Genomic DNA, 8,237 nt, shown 5'->3' on the forward strand with positions numbered 1-8,237 from the left:
TCCTGTGAAGTCCTCTGCCACCACCACCACCACCATCAAGTCAGGAACCCAACAGAGAGAGAGAGAGCTCTCTGCGCAGGCTCCCTTTCCTCCTTCCTGTCTCCTCCCAGAAAATAAGAGGCTCCTCAAGTTGATTGACTGGTAGCCTTGATAGACAGCACCCATGAGTAAACATCATTTCCTGACATCAAGGAAAAGCCACAATGCCTCTGAGGCATTTTCCTCATGGTGGAGCTTTCCCACAGCAAGTCTCCAGTAGGTGGCATCATTCTAATCATTACACTAGCGAGGGTGGCCATGCTGGCACTCAGGAACTGGGAGCAGTGCCAGGGGCACCTGGGAGCTGGGGTGGTAGAGATGGCTAATCTGAGAAAGCTACCATGTTGGTGACTCTGGGCTGGAATAGAGCACAGCAGTGGGGAAATATGTAAGTTTCTTTCCACTCTCATCCTTGTAACCAGAGTCTAGGGGTAAGAGAGGAAAGAAAGTATCATGGAATATAATGGTTCTGCTGGCCTGGGTCAGTGTGCCTGAGCTTTCAGGGCCCACAAATATCTGTAGAAAGCATTCCTAACTTTTTCTCAACATTGCCTTATCAAGTAAAGGGGATGACCAGAGATGATGCCGGGTCAGCAGCCTGAATCCAGAATCAGAAACTTGATGAAAGTAGAGTACGGGGGGCAGCTAGGTGGCGCAATGGATAAAGCACTGGCCTTGGATTCAGGAGGACCTGAGTTCAAATCCAGCCTCAGACACTTGACACTTAACTAGCTGTGTGACCCTGGGCAAGTCACTTAACCCTCATTGCCCTGCAAAAAAAAAAAAAGAAAAGAAAAGAAAGAAAGAAAGTAGAGTACGTACCTTGAGAATACTTTTCCAAAGTTGAGATTGTGACTTACCTAGCTATGAAGTATCTCATCACTCTGTAGTGAGGTTATCAGACCCCTTCTAGAAGTTAAAAAGGGGAGAGGAATAAAGGGGAAACCTCCTCATGCTTGCCAAATCCATGCTACTGCCTTCTTTCCCTATGTCATTGCTGTCAGGGAGGTAAGAGATTTATACTGTGGGGCAAGAAGGCAACAGCTGCTACTACAATCCCTAAAGAGGGCACCAGCCTCTCTCTCACTCTGAGGCTGCCTCTAACCTAGGCTTCTGAACTGGTCTTAGGCTGGCCCATTCTACTGTGATGGCTGAGTTGTGTGTGTTCTATGAGGAGTACTGGATGGACCTCTTTGTGGTGGTGTAGCTCTGGGGATTCTGGGTGTCTGAGTGTCCCAGGGGGATGTCTGATGTCTTGGGTTGTGCTATAAGTGCCTTTAGGGTCTCAGGCACAGAATACACAGAAGGCTGGCCAACAGATAATGCCGTGTCATGAGGTCAGTAACAGAGGCCTTTTTGACAACACTTTGTGAGTTCTTCCCACTTCTCTTAAGTGTACCTGTGTCAGAAACCTGCAATCCTGATATACCTTTGTCCGCAAGGGAAAAGAAAATGCCAAGCTATCAGATTTTTTCCACTTTGTCCATTTCTGCAAAGAGAATAGAAACTGAAGTTATAAAAATAATTTCATGTAGGTTATGAGATAGCTATCTTTATGTTCAAGGCACTGTTTTCTGATCACTGCCAATGCTTAGTTTGGTCAAAATTCCCTGGAAGGAAAGAGTTTATAACCCCATTACCATCCTTCACTCCAGGTTGTGGATTTCTCCAACCCTAGTTTCTTTATTGCCATTTAGAGTTCCAACATGTTGTACACAAAAAGTAGTTGTAATAGATATTTAGGAGGAAATGGAGTTTATCTGGCAAATGGTAGTTTGTGGAAATAAATTGGCCTATAGTATTTAGCTTAAGGCCAAGGAGGCCTGTCAGTGTTACCCAATGGCCTTTAGTCTCTCTAGGTGGAAATTTACATATTACCTTGATAAATAAGAGTGGAAGTGTCTACCAAGGGGAATTTTTATAAGAAAACCTCATTTCTGGGGCAGCTAGGTGGCACAGTGGATAGAGCACTGGCCCTGGATTCAGGAGGACCTGAGTTCAAATCTGGCCTCAGACACTTAACACTTACTAGCTGTGTGACCCTGGGCAAGTCACTTAACCCCAATTGCCTCACACACACACAAAAAAGAAAACCTCATTTCTAATCCCATAAGAATCTGCCTTTATTAATCAAATAACCTTAGGTAAATCACTTAAACTCTCAGTTTTTCATCTGTAATTGAGAACAATGACCCAACTTGCCTACCTCAACGGATTCTTGTAAAATCCAGCCAATCAGCCAGTATATTTATTAAGTTTCCTATTATGTGCCAAGAACGTGTGCTAGATGCTGGGGATATAAATTAAAAGAATGAAACTGTTTCTATTCTCAAGAAGCATACATTCCATTAGGGAGACAACATACACGCACATCCTCATGTACACATATGTAACATGTATATACAGAATAAATGAGATAATGCATGTGAATGTGATTTAATGCTATATGAAGTGCTCTACAAATGCAAAGCACCATGATTTGGGCCTTAGATCTTTAGCCATAAGGAATACCTAGATAATCTTTAAATGCATAAGAATTGTGAATGAATATGAAAGTAATAAGTACAAATACTAATGTTTTCATATGAAATTGTTCACTTTGGGAGAATATGGTTTGTTGGAGTGTTTTATTTGGCAACTCTATGGATTTACCTGTTTTGAGAGCAAAATAAAAGTGACTCATCTTTTAAATGTGAAATCTCTACGTGGGACTGTCTACATATATAGATGTGCTCATGGCTAGATAGCATGGATATGTCAGATCTTAGGTCTGGTGAAAATAGGAGGAAGGCTGTTCCTGAACCACCATCATGCTAGCTAGGGATGGATAGAGTCAAGGACCACCAGAGGTTACAATATCTCCAAGAGAGGTATCAGACCAGAATTACAGGTATCTGCTACCCCTCAGATATTTCTAAGGGTGTTTAATGGTACAACATGAGGGATCCAGAACAAAAGTCAATTCCTTGATCACTCTCCGGGGAGGAGGAAGGGTTGTGCTTAACTTATATCAGCTTAGTCCCTTCTCATCAAAAGCAAGTTTCACAGACCACAAATAGATAAAACCACATATCCAAGCAAAATAGCAACCAGAAATTGGAGAAGTTCTACAGTTTAGGTTATACCAAAGAATGCATAGGAAAGAATAAATGAGGGCAGCTAGATGGCGCAGTGGATAGAGCACCGGCCCTGGATTCAGGAGGACCTGAGTTCAAACCTGGCCTCAGACCTTAACACTTACTAGCTGAGTGACCCTGGGCAAGTCACTTAACCCCCATTGCCTCACTTAAAAAAAAAAAAACACTTACTAGCTATGTGACCTTGGGCAAGTCACTTAACCCCAATTGCCTCACAAAAAAAAAAAATTTTTTTAAAAGAATAAATGAGCTCTTCAGTGAGGTGTTAGATAAATCTCCTTTTGAACCAGGTGAGAATAAGAATGATCTCACCCATGGGAAGGCCTCTCTCAACAGTCTATAGAATTGCAAGCTCTAGAGAGAAAGGAATGTGATGAGACCAGCTCCTGCACATGTCCTTATCTCCAAGGACTCAAGCCTGCCATTCAAAAGTCTTTCTTTACTAACTCCCAGGGATATCTTTCTGCATCTATCACCTATGTCTCTGGAAGTCTACAGCCAAATAAAGCACATTCCTTACATAGAGAAACACCATTGTACTAGGTATTCTGTCAGCCGATCAATAGTCATATCCTCATCCGCGTATGCAGCATGAAGCACTGTGTCTCTTCACAAAATTATCTCAGGCTTGGGCAGAAACAGCATTACATAAAACTTTATGATACTGAACTGGAAATATGATCTGTAAAACTGAGATCACAAATACTGGTTGAAAAGAAAGAAGGGAAAAATAAAGGGAAAAGGTGAGATCGAAAGCAAATAACAGTATGGCCTACATGTCTAAGAAATGTGCTTTGTTTTGTTGCAGAGATTTCTCAGAGGCATAGGAGATATGTGTATATGTATGTATGTATGTGTATGTTTGGTATAAAGAAACATTTGTTGGGGTTTTTTTTGGGTTTTTTTTTTTGTTTTTTTTTTTGTTGGTTTTTGCAGGGCAATGAGGGTTAAGTGACTTGCCCAGGGTCACACAGCTAGTAAGTGTCAAGTGTCTGAGACTGGATTTGAACTCAGGTACTCCTGAATCCAGGGCCGGTGCTTCACCACTGCGCCATCTAGCTGCCCCCTAAAGAAACATTTGTTAACAATTAGAGCTTTCTGTAACTAGAATGGGCTACCTCAGAGTCTTGTCACTGAAGGTCTTTCAGAAAAAGCTGAATGACCATATTTTGGGAATTTTATGGTGTCACGCAGTAGATGGAGCACTGGGCAAAGAGTCAGGAGACCTGAGTTCAGATCCCTTTGCAGATACTATTCAGTGGCCATCAAACAACCTTGGTGTCCAGATCAATAAATTGGGAATCATGATATTTGTACTACTTGCATCACAGAATTATAAGAAAAGCACTTCAGGGGCAGCTAGGTGGCGCAGTGGATAGAGCACCAGCCCTGGAGTCAGGAGGACCTGAGTTCAAATCCGGTCTCAGACACTTGACAATTTACTAGCTGTGTGACCCTGGGCAAGTCACTTAACCCCAATTGCCTCACTAAAAAAAAAAAAGAAAAGAAAAGCACTTCAGACAACTTAAAGCACGATCGGGTATCTGTTTGTCCAGATGGCCTAGGAGGTTCCTTCCAACTCTTAGATTCTGTGTTTCTGAATGTTGAAATTATTGAGCAGGCATATCAGAAAGAATGCTGGAACATGGTGAGAATGGAAACTGATCAGAATAACAGTTTTCAGTCTGAGCTCTGTCATTAACGATCTGTATTACTTTGGATAAATCACCTAATTCCTGTGAGCCTTGGTTTCCTCATCTACCATATAAAGAAGTTTATAAGATCATAGATTTGGAGCTAGAAGGGACCGCTGAAGTCATATAATTCCAACTCTTCTTTTTGTAGATGAAATAACTGAGGTCAAATGACCTGCAAAGGTCACGCACCCACAAATAGCAGTCATTGGCTAGAACCTGGGTTCAAAAGTAATATTCTTTTCCACTGTACACCCTGCCTCTCAATAGATGATCTTTAAGCACTATTGAATCCTAAATAGCTACAACTGGAAGTTTACCTCATTTTGTGTAATTTTTGTTAAAAAATGTTACTTATAGATTTTGTTTGTTGGGCTTTTTTTTTGTTTGTTTGTTTTTAGTGAGGCAATTGGGGTTAAGTGACTTGGCCAGGGTCACACAGCTAGTAAGTGTTAAGTGTCTGAGGCCAGATTTGAACTCAGGTACTCCTGACTCCAGGGCCGGTGCTCTATCCACTGCGCCATCTAGCTGCCCTTGTTGTTTTTGATTGGGGGCTAGCTTGAAAAGCTCTAGGGAACTTTATTTACTATATTATAAGCCCTTGGGTGAACATTTTTGTAATGCAAGTAATTATTCCTTAATTTATTATGTAAATTCAGATTTTATATACTGGGGTTTCCTTAATGGGGATGAGGGGAAGGAAGAACCTACAGAGATATCCATTGGATGTAGGAGCAGGTACTGTGGACACAAACAGTGAAGGGGAGAGAAACCAAAAGAGGAAGGGTATGGTCCCTGCCCTCAGAATGTACTAGGTTTTTACTTTAAGTAAAAAGATTGGCTTCCTGTTTTAGAGAGCCTCCATGGCATCCTAATTCGGTGATATGGGTTTCTGTTGCCTCCTGCCTTCATTCCTTTCACTTTAAGACCCATTTTTCTTTCCAAACTGTTGTACCTTTCTTTGGTTGAGACATAAAATTCCCTTTTAGAAAACCAACTATTTCCCCAGCCACCTCTATGGAAACGGGCTGATCTGAAGTGAGTCAACGGGATGCTGGTCCCTGGGCTCACTTACTGAACATCTGTTGCCATGGAAATAAAAGCAGAAGGGACAGACTCCAAAAAATAGCTGTAAGAATTCCTTCAAGGTAGTTGTAAAGGTGGAACTAGAATTGCCACTTTTCAGTGAACATCTTCAAACCCTAAGAGGCCAATAGGGGGCCAAGAGGATTTTTATGCCCTAAAGTCACTTGGGTAACAAAGTATTTCACGCTATTTAAAATGTTTTTCATTCTCTCTTTTATGTTGAATTTAACAAACAATAGATCGAGCTAACAGTTTCTGTATCTACTGAAGAGAACATTGTACATGAAACTGTGATGCTCTATTATACAGAACTTGCTTTTCTTTTTAAGTGTATGATTCAATATAACAGTGAAAGCTGTCCTGCTTATCTATGATTTTTACTTGCCTTCCTTCTGTTTGGTTCGTTTTGGGGAAGGTCCAGGGAAAGGGAGTGACCCTATAGATAACCTCCCTCTTCCGCCAATCTCCTGTCCCCCTGAATGTCTTGCTAGGGAGGGAGAGAAAAAGAAAATCCTTGTAATTATATGCATAGTCAAGCAAAACAAATTCTCAAATTGGCTGTGTTCATAAATGCATGTCTCTAATCAATTGTCATTTAGAGCACTATTGATTAGAGAAATGTAAATTAAAACAACTCTGTGGTACTACCTCACACCTATCGGATTGGCTACTATGACAGAAAAGATAAACAACAAATGTTGGATGTGGAAAAATGGGAACACAAGGGCACTCTTGGAAGAGTTGATAATTGATTCAACCGTTCTAGAGAACAATTTGGAACTATGAACAAAGGGCTATAAAACTTTGCCTACTTTTTGATCCAGCAATACCACGTCTAGGTCTGTATCCCAAAGAGTTTAAAGAAAAAGGTCCTATATGTAAAATTATTTATAGCAAGTCTTTTTATGGTGGCAAAGATTGGAAATTGAAGGGATGCCCGTCTAATTGGGGAATGGCTGTACAAGTTGTGATATATGATTGTGATGGAAATACTGTACATGTATAATTGATATCAAAGTGCTTGCCTTCTCAAAGAGGGGGAAGAGAATGGAAGGGAAGGAAGGAGGTAATTTGAAGGGAGGAGATTTCAAAATTATTAAAAATAATGTTTAGGGGGCAGCTAGGTAGTGCAGTGGATAAACACTGGCCCTGGATTCAGGAGGACCTGAGTTCAAATCCGGCCTCAGACACTGACACTTTCTAACTGTGTGACCCTGGGCAAGTCACTTAACCCTCATTGCCCCGCAAAAAAAAAGAAAAGAAAAGAAAAGAAGTGATAAAAATTATAAGATAATAGTATCATATGGGGGCAGCTAGGTGGCGCAGTGGGGCAGCTAGGTGGTACAGTGGATAGAGCACTGGCCCTGGATTCAGGAGGACCTGAGTTCAAATCCGGCCTCAGACACTTGACACTTACTAACTGTGTGACCCTGGACAAGTCACTTAACCCCCATTGCCTCACCAAAAAAAGAGAGAGAGAGAGAAAGAGAGAGAGAAGAGAGTAGAGAGAAAGAAAATAGTATCATATTAACTTTTTTTTTCAGGGCAATGGGGGTTAAGTGACTTGCCCAGGGTCACACAGCCAGTAAGTGTCAAGTGTCCGAGGCCAGATTTGAAATCAGGAACTCCTGAATCCAGGGCCGGTGCTTTAATCCACTGTACCAACCTAGCCGCCCTCCATAACCTCTTAAAAAAATAATGTTTAAAATGTATTCACATATAATTGAGAGAAAAATAAAGGCAAAAATAATGCATGTCTCTTTCCTGAATCTTGAGTCCATCACTCTCTCTATCTGCTTTATCACCAGTATTTTAAATCAAGTTGTAAAATTTCATTTATTAGAGTCCTTAAGTCTTTCAAACTTATTTTTCTTTAGCAATGTTATTATGTAATTGCTGCTTGGTTCTACTCACTTCACTTTATATCAGTTCATACAAATCTTCCCAGTTTTCTAAAACCATTGCCCTTTCATTATTTCTTACAGCACAATAGGATTCTATTACATTCCCTATATATAATTTATTTCCAATACTTTGCCACTACAATGAGAATTCTATGAATATTTTTTGTATAATGGTCCTTTTCCTCTTCCTTTGATCTCATTGAGGGCCCATATACTATTTTACAGCTTCTCTTTGCTTATAGGGACTATCTCCCTATGTTTCAAAAAAGGAGCAGAGTATGCTGGTACAATTGATCTACAATCAAGATGGTGGTGATGGTGGGTGGTGGTGGTGACAACAACTGATACTTCCATGACCCAAACTCTTGACTACTGAG

Source organism: Dromiciops gliroides, chromosome 1, assembly GCF_019393635.1.
Source record: "Dromiciops gliroides isolate mDroGli1 chromosome 1, mDroGli1.pri, whole genome shotgun sequence".
In the NCBI taxonomy this organism is placed as follows: domain Eukaryota; kingdom Metazoa; phylum Chordata; class Mammalia; order Microbiotheria; family Microbiotheriidae; genus Dromiciops; species Dromiciops gliroides.